A 16,510-nucleotide genomic window follows, 5' to 3' on the forward strand; every position below is an offset into this window, starting at 1 on the left:
TAGAGCTCCTAATTGACTCATATTTCAACTGGATGGTAGGATTTCGGGGGACATTTTTAGTGGAATATAAGGAAGCAGAGTTTGTTTCTTCGGTTCCCTTCAAGACAGAGTGAAAATGACACACTTCCCTGAAGTCACCGACCCATTTGGTTTGCTATCCCATTGCCCTAGCTCTTGAATTTCTGAGGAAAGCAGACACCGGGGTCATTGTCCCTTTTATAAATATGAAGAATATTTTTGAGAAGCTGTAGATAAACTATGGGCATTTGGGACTTCATACCAATGACTGGGCATCTGTGAGGAAGACAGGAGCATGACCGCGGCTGCTGGTCCTGTAAACACTTGCAGACCCAAGAAGAAGCTTGATCAATTTCTCAGCGGGGCCTTGGAAAAATCTAGCTGCCTCAGGAAACCAAGAGATAAGCAGAGCTTCTAAAAGCATCTAATAATATCTGCACTGTTCATACTGTAAGCAGAGGAGCCTTTTGGATACTGAGCTGGCAAGTCTTGCTTTAGAGTTAAGGTAATCTCACGTTTCAGAGAGAACGCATAAGCAGACACTGCCTCTGGCTACAGATTCCCCTTTGCATCTTTCGCTTTGATAGCAGGTCTTTGTCATTTTACCTGCCACTATCAATTATACCAACTTCTGTTAGTCATTCTTTACTCTTCCTTTGGGCAGACTGGCATGGCCCCTGAAGACTTTTGATAGAACCATTTTGGAAAAGAAAAATCTTTCTGTTGGTGTTAATAAACAGGAAGACATAAGTTTAAAACTGTGGAAGGCTCTCCATGTGAAGAAAGTCAGCCTGAAAATGAAGCCAGCATGAAGGAAAGATGAACAAATAAATGGACAGAGAGAAAAACAAAGACAGAATTCTTTAAAGGCCTGATGAGCCCTAGATCCAGACGTACCTGAAACCAGTATACTTCCCTAGACTTAATTACATGGGCCAATGAATGATTTTTCATGCTTAAATCAGTTTGATGGGCTTCCCTCCTAGCTCAGTCAGTAAAGAATCTGCCTGCAATGCAGGAGACCCGGGTTTGATTCCTGGGTCAGGAAGATCCCCTGAAGAAGGAAATGGCAACCCACGCCAGTATTCTTACCTGGAGAATCCCACAGACAGAGGAGCCTGGAAGGCTACAGTTCAGAGGTCACAAGAGTCGGACACGACTTAGCGACTCAACCACCACCAAATCAGTTTGAGCTGAGTTTCTGCTACTTATAATCCAAAACACGCATACTTTAATTGCTCTTTCTCAGTGTTAGCACAATGCTAAGTATGGAGCTGGTGGGCATTTTTTCTCTCTCTCTTTTTAAACAACATTTCAGAATTCTGATTCCCAGTTCCACCAGCAACTATTTATTAAGCACCTGTCATATGCCCAGCATTGTGTCAGCTTTAAGAAAATTGAGGTCTTGGACATTGCCATCAAAAAGTTTGAAGTCAATTTTTTTTTAATTTAAATTTATTTATTTTAATTGGAGGCTAATTACTTTACAATATTGTATTGGTTTTGCCATACATCAACATGAATCCACCACAGGTGTACATGTGTTCCCCATCCTGAATCCCCCTCCCGCCTCCCTCCCCATACCATCAAAGTCAATTTTGCTTTCATAAAGTCATCTCAAGATAGTAAGCTGGCTATTTTGTTTTACCAAAAGAGGTTGTTGGAGGAGGGGGGAAAGGGGAAAACTGAGCACTTAATTTCAAAATACTTGTAACTTTTACCAATAATTTCACTTTATTGCATAAATGGTTTTACTTAGTGGCAGAAGTTACCTTTCTCCAAATGTCCTCATGCTTTGAACATGGTGATCACATCTTCTCCTTCAGAAAGTTACTTAGGCTCGCCAAACCTTAATTTTTCTCATCTATAAAATAAAGGGGTAAAAGGGGTTCATCTGATACCTTCTCAAACTGAAACTCTGGCGTTTAGCTCTTTTTTCCTTGGGAACAATTTCCTGATCTGCTCTGTAGTAGCCTTTACCACATGTATCTCTCCCATCTCCCAAACCCAGGGAACCAAATGAGCTTCTCAGAGGAGACTGCTTTGCTTCCATTTCTAATACCTATAATCCATTCCCTATCCAGTAGCCATACTTTGCCAACAGTATGTCAGATAAAATTACACACTCTCCATCCCCACTTATGATTCAGTGGAATGCTAATACCCTCGGGATAAAATTCAAATTCCTTCCATAGCCCCTGCCTTCCTTTGCTTCTCTCCTTTGACCTTGTCTTCTCTCCTTTGCTCACTGTACTTCAGGTGCAATGTCATTTTAACTCATCCTTGAATCTGCCAATCTCAGTTCCATCTCAGGGGTTGGTCTTATAAGTCTCTGTTCCTAGAATACTTTTCCTCCAGATCTGGGCAGTTCTTGTTCCCTCGCTCCACTTGGGCCTCTGCATGAGTCACTCATTCAAAGTGATTTCCTGACTTCCCTTTCCCTCCCCTATCTGAAATAGCATCCTACTCCCACTCTTCTACTTATGTTGATTTATTTTCTCTCCAGTTCTTGTCAATTTTTGGAATTATAGTAGATCATGTTATAAAGGCACTATGTTATATAATTAACATTTAATTTAATATAATTTAATGTAAATTATATTAGCATAGAGAGTAGCAAATAATAGAGACGCGATTGGTTTCTGTGGAATGAATGACTAATTCTACTCTAATTCCCATATTAGCCATCTGTTTAGCTTCGAGGCATATATGACAATAACTCACGCTAGCTATAGTATTCTGTTCTAAGCATCTTTTGTTCTAATGTATGGACAGTTTTTCTGTCCAATTTTTAAGCAGTTTGGAGATTCTGTGAACAGATATCCTTTCTTTTTGAACTCTCACAGTATCTCATTAGCTAATAGAATTGTAATAATATTTTCATAAGGGACCATATTTTATTTAAAAAAAAAGTCTTTTCTCACATTTTTAAAAGATCCAATTGGGATGTGGCAGAATTAACTTCTAAGATAATCTATAATGGGTAATAGATATAATTTAGATTGCCAGATGGAAACACAAAACAATGTTCAGAAGTCAGGGCACAGACCCAGGATTTCTGAGCACCAAAGAATTGATGCTTTTGAACTGAGGTGTTGGAGAAGACTCTTGAGAGTCCCTTGGACTGCAAGGAGATCAAACCAGTTCATCCTAAAGGAGATCAGTCCTGAATATTCATTAGAAGGACTGATGCTGAAGCTAAAACTCCAATACTTTGGCCACCTGATGTGAAGAGCTGGAAAAGACACTGATGCTGGGAAAGATCAAAGGCAGGAGGAGACGGGAACGACAGAGGATGAGATGGTTGGGTGGCATCCCCAACTCAATGGACATGAGTTTGAGCAAGCTCTGGGAGATAGTGAAGGACAGGGAAGCCTGGCGAGCTGCAGTCCATGGGGTCGCAAACAGTCAGACACGACTGAGCAACTGAACTGACTGGCTGAGGTACTTTACCAATGACGTCTTTCCACCATGTAATCAAATTCATCCAGCTCAACCACTAGATTATAGTGATATGGTTCAGCTAAAAGACCACAGTCGGTTGGACAATGTGCTCCCAACTTACACAGAAAGCAGTTCATGGAAATCATTTCAGAATCTTCATCTATATTTGGTCCAAATTAGGAGATCAAGAACAAGAATCTGGGTCATCATGATAAAACTTAGGAGATGAAGCATTGAGAATCTTCTTGATATCTATGTTTACTAAAAGATAATAAGAATGCACAAGAGGGACTTCCTTGGTGGTCCAGTGGTTAAGAATCTGCCTTCCAATATAGGGGACACAAGTTCAATCCCTGGTCGGGGAAGATCCCACATTCCATGGGGCAACTAAGCCTGAGAGCTGCAGCTGTGAAGCCCACGTGCCACAACTAAAGACAAGACTGTACATCACAATGAGGAGCCTGTGCACGGCGATAAAAGATATCAGGGCCACAACTAAGACCCGATGCAGCCAAATAAATAACTTTTTAAAAATGCACAAGTGTTTTTGTCACACCACTGTTTGTAAAATGGTCCATTACTGCCCATTAACAGTAGCCTGGGTAAATAGATCACAGTACATTCATGCAATAGATGACTATAACAAAAAAGAAGAGTGAATGATTTAAAAATCACATGCAATAATATTAATACATCCTACACACGTAATATTGAGAGAATAAAAACACCAAACACAGAGTCACAAGAGTGTGTCCTAAATGATTCTACACATAAAATTCAAAAATAAGCAGAACTAATCCCTAATGTGAGGTCAGGAGAGTGGTTACCCCTGAGGAATTAGAGATTAGCAGGGGACATGAAAAAGCCATCTGGGGTGCTGTCAATAACCTAGTTCTGATTTTAAAGTCCTGGTTACATGGATGTGTTCACTTTACCAAAATCCATTCAGCCATATAGTCTGTGCATGTTCCTGTATTTATTTTATACTTCAATAAAACTTTACTTAAAAAAATAACCCTTCTTCATGTGTTTAAGGGATTTTAAGCCAAGAAAATTACAAAAGGCTCTTTTGCAAGTACCCACAAATTGCTATGCCAACTTTTAAACCCATCCGAAGCATGTGTTGAAAAACTTTTGAATCTTTAGTTAAACCTCACAAAAAAGAACATATTTGATTCTGAAGATATCACAGATCCTGAATTTTTCAAGAGAAAATGATTTGGTTTTCAGGATTTCAAGTCATGTATTTTCTAAAAGTTCACTTATTCCCTCCTGGCCATTCACCAAAATACAGTCATCAATCAATCAGTCAGTAACTGAATGAGAAGGCTGAGGATGTGTAGACACACTTTTTGTCTTCTAGCTCAGGGTATGAAATGCTGAGAGTTCTGCGTCATGAGTACAGCTCAGTAGGGAGTTGGGAGGAGAAGGGCAGGAAACAGCTGTCAGAGTGAAATGAAGTAATCCCCAGAGGAAGTAACAGGGCAACATCTGAAAAAGGCGGCAGTTCAGATATTGCTCTCTAGTCAGTGTGTAACCAGCCCCTGAAGTTTACACACAGGTGAGTAGTTTATAAATCACACTATTTCAAGACTCCGCCTCTAGTAATAGAACAGTACATAACTGAATTAATCTTATCAAGGAGGACAACCAGAAAACACTGGAAATATATATTTTAAAAATTAATAATACAAGTCAGCTTGAAGGCATGAAAGAGTAAATAAGGTAGTAAAGAATTAACAAGCCAACATCCAGGGAAAACTAGAGAGGTCAACCATTATTTGGTGTCACTTTTTGCTGAGATAGAAGATGCATCTGAGAAACTGTATAAAGGGATTTTCGCCAGTCTCACTGTATCAGGAAGATAAAACTTGAAACCAAGTCACCAAGCTCTCATATATAATTTAGCTTTGAGTCACCTGGGGTGCCCAGATGATCTAAATTCCTAAATTGGATTAAGGTGGCCTCACACTGCTAGTGCTCCAGGCACATGAAAGAAAGAAATGAAATTCCTCTCACAACATCACAGGTCAAAAAAATCCCCACAGATATTTTTTCAAAGATAATGTCTTACATAAAATAAAATCTGATAAAAGTAAAAGTCATGAAATAGAAGCATCAAAAATATCAGACAACATAAAGAAAACAATAGGGTCTCCTTATACGTAAATATATGAAACAGAGTTTACAACTGTTTGCTACATTGAAACAGATAAAAATTAAGATTGAAAAATTTAACGTAGAATTTTTAAAGATTCTTTAAAGATTAAATGAAAGTCTAGAACCTAAAGATACAATAGCCAAAGAAAAAAATTAATGGATGATTGTAACAGCAGAACAGAGCAGAAGGAAGAATTTGTGAACCGGAAGATAGCTTGAGAGGGAAAATGAAGCATGGAAAGATAAAAGAGTAAATCGCACTGTTTCACCAAGAGAAAAGCTGCTTTGAAACAAAGTCTTTCTCATTGCCCCATTCTATACACCAGCTGCTTTTCCACCTTCATTATAACCAGAACCCTAAACTGATATGCTGCCTCTGTGTAACTTTTTCCCCTCACCAACACTACATTTTATGGAAATTTTAATTTGATTTGACTACAGTGAAAATATTCAAAGATGGCAGACTTGGAAGGAAGTGGTTATAGGCTTCGTTCCTTCTAAAGATGATTTTTTTTGTCTTCACAAAAAATTCACAGGGTATTTTTTAAATGTTTAAGTGTAAATGTCTTTAGACTCATTAAAAAAAAAAAAAAAGAAACACTACTTTCTTCTCCTTTTCACTTCTGCTACCAAATGTGGGTCTGCGTGTGTGTATGTGTGTGTGTGTTTCACACCAAGTAGTTCCCCAATTCTTAGTGGACACTAAGTATCCTATAATTTAACTCAATTATGACCCTATCGGGAATTAGCACAGACCCCATAGGTTAAGGGCTAGTCCCACAAGACTGCAATCCACTTCAGAGGCCAACTGAAGGTCTGAGGTTGGCACTGTATTTCTGACCAACTAACTATAAATCAGAGGTTCCCAGTGACCCCTCCTCAAACTTAACAGGTTGTGAGAAATGCTCACAGATTTCAGGAAAGTGCTTTACTCACTATTATCCATTTTTTTAATATAAAGACTACAACAAAGAAATAGCAAAAGAGAAAAGATACAACAACACTCTGTTCCTCCAACTAAAACTGTCTTTGGAATAAAAAGCCACTGAGGCAAAACTCCAAACCACTTCTGATTCCACCACTCACTAAAAATCTTACAATAGTTAGAAAATATTGACTGTAAACATGAACCAAATTAGTGATGAAAAAGAATAAAAGAGATGTAAAGAACTCCATGCTAAACATCCAGTCACATATAGTTAACAAGCACCTTGAAAAGAGACCATAAGTGTTACCCTCATAGAAAGCTTCCAGAAGGGGAAATAATTGTCCCTCCCTGAGATCATCTGCTTGCCCTCCCAACTCTAATTGAAATATTCATCCAAACCCCAGACAACCTGGTCTGAGAAACTGAGCCCCCGATCTCAGTGGCACCTGCTGGTTTAGCGTTGATGGTTCTCCATTAGCATCATCACTAACTGTTACAGGGCCTGTCCAAAACCACTTGGCAGTTCTCAGCCTTAGACTTTACATCTACAGAAAGGATGCAAACCGGGTGATTTCGATTCTAAAGGCGGCTTGGATCCTAAAATCTCACTTTTTAAAATGCAACATTCCATTTCATAACCCAAGTAGTGGTTACACAAATATTTACATTATAATTATTCTTTAAACTGAACATATATGTTTTATACTACCTTCTAAATAAGCAATGTTTGAAAATGTGTTGAAAGGGAAAAAATCCTATCAGAGGAAGCCAGTCTAGTACCATTCTTGAATTCATAAACGTTGGTGTGAAAATTGAATGCTAGAGGCAAAAAGCCAACAGCAGATACAAGCTTGTAAAGTTCCTGAGGCTTCAAACCATTTCAGCGATAAGATACAATCTAAGAAAGTGGAATGAATGGGAACTTGCAGGGCAAGCTGGACTTTTATGAGCTCATAAAAGTTCCCACAATGGTCCTTGGAGAAAACTGAAATCCAAGGGTTGTTACTTAACAGCTGAATTTTCTCTTAGCCAAATGTGATCATGGATATACATAGCATAGCCTAGGAAACAACTTTCTCCTAGTAGTTTACAATAAGGAGCATCTTAACATTCTCAAAATGACTTGGTTATAAAGCTTTTTCTTTGCAGCATTTATTTCTTTTGCCAAGCACTGCGCTGGAGTCACATATGTCTGCTTTCAAGGAGCTTGCAGACTCAGAAGGCTCTGTGTCACTTAGAATAAATTCCAAATTCCTTACCCCTCTCAACTAAGAACACCTCCACCACTGGCTTTCTGTCTTTGTTTTAGCAAGCTCCCACCTCAGGGCCTTTGCACTTGCTGCATCTTCTACCAGATTCTCTTCCCCACCTCTTTGCCTAGACCAGGTCCTTCCTTTTTTTTTTTTTTTTTTAACAATTTTTTGTTGTTGTTGTTGTATTTTTTTTTTTTACTTTATTTTGCTTTACAATACTGTATTGGTTTTGCCATACATTGACATGAATCCACCACAGGTGTACATGAGTTCCCTATCCTGAACCCCTCTCCCACCTCCCACCCCATATCATCTCTCTGGATCATCCCCGTGCACCAGCCCCAAGCATCCTATATCCTGTATAGACTGGCGATTCGTTTCTTACCTGATAGTATACATGTTTCAATGCCATTCTCCCAAATCATCCCACCCTCTCCCTCTCCCTCAGAGTCCAAAAGTCCGTTCTACACATCTGTGTCTCTTTTGCTGTCTCGCATACAGGGTTATCATTACCATTTTTCTAAATTCCATATATATGTGTTAGTATACTGTATTGGTGTTTTTCTTTCTGGCTTACTTCACTCTGTATAATCGGCTCCAGTTTCATCCACCTCATTAGAACTGATTCAAATGTATTCTTTTTAATGGCTGAGTAATACTCCATTGTGTATATGTACCACAGCTTTCTTATCCATTCATCTGCTGATGGACATCTAGGTTGCTTCCATGTCCTGGCTATTATAAACAGTGCTGTGATGGACACTGGGGTACATGTGTCTCTTTCAATTCTGGTTTCCTCGGTGTGTATGCCCAGCAGTGGGATTGCTGGGCAGGTCCTTCTTAACATTCAGGTTTCAACTCAAATGTCAAAGATGCTTCTCTCGACCTCCCAATTTAAAAAAAATTAATGTTCTAGTCATTCTCTAAATCAATTACCAAAGTAATGAACTTCCAATACTCAATGTTTTTAAGTATTTGTTTTTTAAAACTAACTTATAGTCTTCCTTCTCTCAGTATAAAGTTCCATGCTATGCCCCAATGGCTGGATCAGTGCCCAACAGGTAAAAATTGCACATTAACTATTTTAAATTGCTATTATTATTGGTAAATATTTTGATACAAACTAAAATAAAGCTTTACAAAATGGTTTTTAAGGTTCTGTTTAATTTTAAGACTTCCATGCTTCTAAATACTATCAAAGAGATCAAATCTTCATGGAATCAGAAGGTAGAGTAAGGGAGGATGAAGCCTGGTTGTGTCTGTCGTCTATGTCAGTTATGTGATAGAAGGATTCACAGAAGTTGCTCTTAGTGTGACTGGAGATGCATCTGATTCTTCAAGGTAGAGGAGGAGAGAAGAGAATTCCAGGTCAAGTGCACAGCCTGAAAGGCACGAGGAGATAAGAACGCACATGTTGCTGGGACAGAGGATAAATGGACAGGAAGAGTCATTTGAGCACAATCACGGAGGACTTTGGCCTTCCTTCTGTTGTCTGGAGGTGACAAGGATCAGGAAGATACAATGACCTCACTTATCTTATGGAACTCTTCGTCTGAAAGTAGTAGGAAGAAGGGACTTCTGTGGGTATGAGCAGCAATGAATACTTTGGGATACAGACCAAAATGTGTGCGTGTGAGAGAGAGAGATTTGGACATTTTACTGGAGAGAAAATACTTATAGTTTTCATCAAGGCTCTCAACATAAGAGAAATAATAATAATAAATTAAAATATAAGCACTGATATAAAGGGAAAGTAAAAAGTATTCATTGAAGATAAAAAAATCCAACAGAAGAAATATTTGCTTTTTTAAAGGTGATTTTCATGAGTAGTATGAAAGTGAAAGTGAAGTTGCTCAGTCGTGTCCCTCTTTGTGACCCCGTGGACTGTAGCCTATCAGGCTCCTCCCTCCATGGGATTCTCCAGGCAAGAGTACTGGAGTGGGTTGCCATTTCCTTCTCCAGGGGATCTTCCTGACACAGGGATCGAACCTGGGTCTCCTGCATTTCAGGCAGACGCTTTAACCTCTAAGCCACCAGGGAAGCCCGTGAGTAGTGAAGCCCCCCATTAATTGAGTCTTCACACTTTTGGGAAATGCTTATATCATAAACATTCAGGTAGATTGCATGTTTCTAGAAGACAGAGAAGAGCAATTTTTACTGACAATGTAGGAAAAGCTTAAACCATACCATATAAGACAGTAATTGCTTGAAGTTAGAAATAGGGGCAAATTTAGGTTTAACAAGCTAAGACAGAAAAAAAATTAAAAGAAAAGGAGAAAGGTACAAATTATATTTGGGTGTGTTCTACGTGGTTCTTGTGTCTGCATCAATCATCAGTTTTGTTGTGGTAGGGGGCTTCTCCTACCATGAGCAGTTCCTCCCATACCCCTATATGCCAATGGTCAGTTCTTTGGTAATCCTTGAACCAGCTCTCTGCTGATGTAATTAACAAAACTGCTTGCTCTAAGTTTAAAACAGAGTTAACACACCTACCTGTTATAATAATGCTATTATAGCCCGGTAGAAACAGCCACAAAGTAGAGAAGAACGGGATCTTAACAATGAAGTTGAGGAAAGAAGAATTAAAATGAGGTGGGGGCCAACAGGAAAACCATGCAAGTCAAACCAACAGTCACCTCTCCACGGGGATCAACTGGGGGAAAACCGAGGTCAGATGAGGACACTGGCAAGAGGAGCCAACAGGCAGAGGAGTCAGATGGCCTCGTCCTTGTAGAAGCTATGCACAACCCTCTGAAGAGGGGGAAGCTAGATTATAGGAATTGGCTCCAAGTCAGTAGGAAGAACTTGCAGGAGCCAGGAGGCTGAAAAATGTCTGCCATCTGGAGAAACTGGAGGAAGGAGAATTGGAAGTCATGCCGATCAGGGGTGGGGACTCAAGCAGAAAGAAAGGCTATTTTGCAGGGATGCCTTGGGTGGGGGCTGATGTCCTCACAGTGCTCTAAGTCCAGGACGCAACCTGCAGTTTGAGAGCTAGGAGAGTCAGCAATACAAGAAAGTCATTTCCTTTTCACATCCTGATACATCTATATTTTGAACTTGACATTTAGGAAAACTGTCTTTAAATATGTAAATGTAGTACTTCATATGTGATCTTTAAAAAAAAAAAAAAAGGCATCAAATCTCCAAAATCATTAACCACAAATTTACAAAGTACAATTAATTTGAGTTTTTTAAGGGTAAAAGGAAAAAATACGAGATCTCTCCGAATACAGAATTTCTTCTTGGAGAACCAAAACAAAACAAAACACAATAGAAGTCACTCAAATACTGGCAGGGCCGGAGAAGCAAAAGTTAGTCATGGTTATTGGTACAGGCTTTTGAATGAGATCAGGTGAGATCAGATCCTGGCCCCACCATTTCCAATTATGAGTTCTTATGCATCATAAACTCTGTAAATCTCAATTTCCTTCACCATATAATGAGGGAATAGCACATCAAAAATTTATTATGAGAACTAAAATTCAAAATAATAATATACATAAATTATTTAGCACAATTCCTGGCATATTTTGAGAGCTGAATAATTATTATCTCTCATTCTCATCTGGAAATGGTCAGTTTTCATTCCAATCCCAAAGAGGGGCAATACCAAAGAGTGCTCAAACTATCATACAATTGTAATCATTTCACAGGCTAGCATTTAGAAAAATGGATTCAGAAAAGGCAGAGGAACCAGAGATCAAATTGCCAACATCCACTGGATCACAGAAAAAGCAAGGGAATTCCAGAAAAACATCTACTTCTGCTTCACTGACTATGCTAAAGCCTTTGACTATGCAGATCACAACAAACTGTGGAAAATTCTTAAAGAGATGGGAATACCAGACCCCCTTACTTGCCTCCTGAGAAATCTATATTCGGGCGAAGAAGCAACAGTTAGGACTGGACATGGAACAACAAAATTGGGAGAGGAGTCCATCAAGGCTGTATTTTGTCACCCTGTTTATTTGACTTCCATGCAGAGTACATCATGCAAAATGCCAGATGGATGAACCACATGCTGGAATCAAGATTGCTAGGAGAAATATCAGCAACCTCAGATACACAGATGATACCACTCCAATGGCAGAGGAACTAAAGAACCTCTTGCTGAGGGTGAAAGAGAGAGTTAAAAAGCCAGCTTAAAACTCAATATTCAAAAAACTAAAATCATGGCATCTGGTCCTAACACTTCATGGCAAATAGATGGGGAAAAGTTGGAAACAGTGGCAAATTTTATTTTCTTGGGCTCCAAAATCACTATGGATGGTGACTGCAGTCACAAAATTAAAAGACATTTGCACCTTGGAAGAAAAGCTATGACAAACCTAGACAACATATGGAAAAGTAGAGACATCACTTTGCCGACCAAGTTCTATAGAGCCAAAGCTATGTTTTTTCCAGTAGTCATTTATGGATAATGAGAGTTGGACCAGAAGGAAGGCTGAGCACCAAAGAACTGATGGTTTCAAATTATGGTGCTGGAGAAGACTCTTGAGAGTCCTTTGGACTGCAAGGAGATACAACCAGTCCATCCTACAGGAAATCAATCCTGAATATTCATTGGAAGGACCGATGCTAAAGCTGAAGCTCCAACACTTTGGCCACCTGACACAAAGAACCAACTCATTGGAAAAGACCCTGATGCTAGAAAGATTAAGGGCAGAAGGAGAAAGGGGCACCAGAGGATGGCATCCTTGAATCGATGGACATGAGTCTGAGCAAACGCCAGGAGATAGTGAAGGACAGGGAAGCCTAGTGGGCGGCAGTCCGTGGGGTCACAAAGAGTTGGATACAGCTTAGTGACTAAACAACATCATCCCCATCATCACTATTATTAGTTAATTAGAGAGAGCTTCCAAACTTATTCATGAACAGTACTGATTACTATTGGAATCATCCACACAGACAAAGAGAACAAACTTGTTGTTGCCAAGGGGGAGAGAGGTTGGGGGAGGAATGGCTTGGGAGTTTGGGATTATCAGATGCAAACTATTATATACAGAAGAGATAAACAACAAGATTCTACTGTATAGCACAGGGAACTATATTCAATATCCTATGATAAGCCATAACAGAAAATATTTAAAAGAATATATATGCATATAATAGAATCACTTTGCTGTACAGCAGAAATTAACACAACATTGTAAATCAACTCTACTTCAATAAAATAAATTTAAAAAAAAAAATGATTGAAGCTGGGGATGGGAGGGAGGCTCAGGAGGTAGGGATATATATACATATACATATATGCTTGAATTAGCTATGTATATACATATATATAGCTGATTCATATTGTACAGCAGAAACTAACACAGCATTGTAAAGCAATTATCCTACAATTAAAAATAAATTAAAAAAATTTTTTTAAGCATTGAAGTCATCCATCTTCTATTGACTTGCTGTATGGAATTTCACTGAATGATTCAGCTGTAAAAAGAGAAGAAGATCCATGTACAGGCTGAATGTTAAGAATTTAGATCATAGACATTGTTATTATCAACACTGCAGTGGCAGACATGGGGACTGAGTTCTCGTGTCGACTCAGCTGTGAAGTCACAAGCCGCACATCTGTGCTAGGCTTCTATTTCTTCATTAGTAAACACACACAGTTGAACTGCACAGAGTACAAGGTTCACTTGAATTCTAAAATTCTTTGATTCTGCAGCTGCTGTTTCAACCGCAGCACTTGTGAATTAAAAACAATTTATCTCCGCTTTGCCTATATCAGTCTACGGCTAAGGATCCTGAAAATGCAAAGTGTGTGAGTATGGAACCTTCACAGGTAAGGGATGGGTTGCCCTTCTCAGCCCAGCCTGCCTTTTCACAACAGCCATTTTGTTCTGCACTTGGCTGGCTGCCTCTTCAGTAATTTTCTGCAGCAAGCTCCCTCCTTACCCCAGCCAGCAAGAAGAAAATAAATTTGCCCAGCAGTCCCAGGCATCTCTTCGGATGTTGCAGGACCAAGCACGCCAGGCATTTCACTGTTAATTATCAGCAGCCTGGCTGCTGTGGCCCCTTGCTGTGCCAATTTGAGAGATGAGATGCTTTACACTGCTTATTAGACTCAGCTAAATAAATATTACCCAGCATTAGTGTTGTCAGAGATACAGTCTGAATTCAGCTCCCTGGTGTGGTGACTGGTACCCAGGCTTTGCACCATCACTTTTCCTTCCTGGCCTCCCTCTTTCACTCCACCTCTGTTGATTTCTTTCTCTCCTTCTTGGACATTCAGCTGGATTCATCAAGGGGCTGAAAGATAATATCACTGAATTTAACTCCTTTGTTTATCAAACACCTGTACTATTAGATTTAAAGACCTCAGTAATAATCACCTCTATTCTTGTCTCAACAGACTAAACTTCCCAGTCATGTGTTCTGAGTTAGAGTCACCATTCCCCCTCCTTCCAAAAACTCAGGAATTTTGATAGACTTAAGTCCCCTGGCTGCAATGGTTGTTTTAAAGGTGGGACTATGACCCCAATATTGGCAATCATAGCCCAAAAGACTTAATTATAGAACTTATTTAAGCTCTTTATAAAACAGACTTTCTCTTCTTGGCTGGATGTTAAAGACAAAAAATATAGCTACTGTTAACTATTTTGCAACCATGAGGGTAGCAACTACTGAGAATTTAGCCAACACAGAGAAAGTGCCACAAATAAAGGAGAAAATAACCCCATGCCTGGCAAAATCATTGAGGAGCCTGGTTTAAGCTTCATTCCAATTTTTGGCCATTTCAGTTCTGAATCATTTGGCTCCTTTGTCATTTAAGTTTGAGGGAGGAAGTCTGATACTTTCAGCCACACGTGTCTATTTGTTGTATGTGGTCTCCTTGATGTGCCTATTTGCAGCAAGTACGGGTACAGCCCTGCCCATATTCCTTTAGCTCTTAATGTAATAAAGCTCTCCTACCTGAATTTCTGGGCTCCCCAGGAGGCTCCGCGGTAAAGAATCCGCCCAGTCAGACGTGACTGATGCACATGAATCTCTACTCCTGAGGGTGTATTCTAGTGCTTCTGCCTTAGAACTAGTCAGGCCCATGGTGGCTTAGTCGTTAGGTCGTGTCCAACTCTTGCTACCCCATGCACTGTAGCTAGCCAGGCTCCTCTGTCCATGGGGTTTTTCAAGCAAGAATAGTGGAGTGGGTTGCCATTTCCTTCTCCAGGGGAGCTTCCTGACCCAGGGATCCAACCCAGGTGTCCTGCATTGGCAGGCAGATTCTTATCACTGAACCACCAGGGAAGCCCCTGTTGAGTAATTTACGTACATTTGGAGCAGCCCTCCGACAATAACTGACAGGGATTCATGGAGAAATACCCCAGCCTCCTGGCTCCCTTCGGATAACTAACTCAGACGAATTCTCAACATGGGCCCTCAGAGTCCCTCAGTGGGATGAACCTAATCTGACCCTGCTTCCCTGTCCCTGCCCCGCCTCCTCCTTATGGGCTTGTTGGCATCACCCTCCAACTCAACTACTTGCACTTGGGTCCCTGTGAGCAGCACCTAACAGAGCAGCAAAGTAAAGCTACATTGGCCCACAAGAATTTATAAAAGCAACACCTACTTAGAACTCTTAAAATGCACCCCACAAATTATTTAGCTTATCACAATTTTCCTCTTTCCATCCCCAAAGAGACTGATGTATGCACAGGCCATTTGACACTGACGCAGTCTAGAAAACAGCTATGAATTCAAAGCCCAGTAAACCAATGCATTGTTTCTTGTCATTGTGGGCCAAACAGGGTGATGTACTAGATGGAAGATTTTAGGAAAGAGAGAGAGGTAAAAGCAAAAACAAGCCAAGCTGCGGAGGATGCTCATTAATCCCCAGGCACCTGCAGTGGCAGTGAGGTGTCTAGATGCATCCACAGGGAGAATCAAGCCACTGAGGTTATTAATTTTGTGTTTCCTGGAAAATGAGCAACACAGACATGTTTACTCTCTGGACACACTCCCTTTTCTGCATAGTCTCTCTCCCAGTTTCTAAACGCCCCTTGCTAAGGAAAACATCACCAGGCCTGGGGGCTTTGCCAGAAATGTGCCTTTGGACTCCAAACGGTACCTGTTGGGTGAAAAATGCACTTTGAAATAATGCCCTCTGACTACTGTCACTGATGGGTTGATGCCTATTATTTTCATGAAAAATGTTAAAATGCAGACTCCTTTGTCTTACTTTTGTTTGGGGCATTTAAACCAAAACACTCCCTCTCATGCCAATGGGAAAAGGTCCGCTTCTCCTTCTGTGTTCCTTTCCATCTTCTAATCCTAGATTCTTGCCAGAGAACACATATGGCCGCCAGGGCTTGCGCTGAGCCCTGTGCAGTCCCGTTTCCCTCCTACTAGAAAGCACAATCATGAGGTGGAGGAGGTAAAATAGTTCCCCTGCCTCATTTTATCAGTGAGGACAGGGAAGGTATGAAAGTCCCAGATGACAAAGCTGGGTGGGACTTGAAGGACATCTGGTCAATTCACCCCTGCCACAGAGGAGGAAACTAGGGCACAGGTCCATGAAAGGCTTAATTCAAGACTTCATAGCTGGTCAGGGACAAAGCTGAAGCTGGGACTAAGGGATCTTGACTCCATCAACTGCCCCTCCTCCCCATACCCAGTTCATTAAGCTTCATCCGCACATTTGTTTTATCTTAAGCTCACATTTCAACCTACCTTATCTTGGATCCAGTGTGGGTAGGGTGTTTCTTGG

The 16,510-nt window shown here is 40.3% G+C and overlaps 1 protein-coding gene and 1 non-coding gene across 13 annotated transcripts in view; both read right to left on the reverse strand.

Moving 5' to 3' along the window:
* LOC138416911 (uncharacterized) overlaps positions 1-16,510 on the reverse strand; it is a 161,206-nt gene that overhangs the window by 73,197 nt on the left and 71,499 nt on the right. For 10 of the 12 annotated variants that reach the window (XR_011247884.1, XR_011247885.1, XR_011247882.1 and 7 more), the window contains exon 2: positions 1,791-1,882. The exons of the other annotated variants lie outside the window; for them this stretch is intronic. The gene's annotated coding sequence lies outside the window, so the exon portion shown is untranslated. The remainder of the gene's footprint in view (positions 1-1,790; positions 1,883-16,510) is intronic. 12 annotated transcript variants of the gene reach the window in all.
* On the reverse strand, positions 9,771-9,843 carry TRNAF-GAA (transfer RNA phenylalanine (anticodon GAA)). The gene has a single exon. It is a non-coding gene; the product is annotated as a tRNA-Phe (tRNA).

The sequence above is a fragment of the Ovis canadensis genome, chromosome 13 (genome assembly GCF_042477335.2).
Source record: "Ovis canadensis isolate MfBH-ARS-UI-01 breed Bighorn chromosome 13, ARS-UI_OviCan_v2, whole genome shotgun sequence".
NCBI lineage: Eukaryota > Metazoa > Chordata > Mammalia > Artiodactyla > Bovidae > Ovis > Ovis canadensis.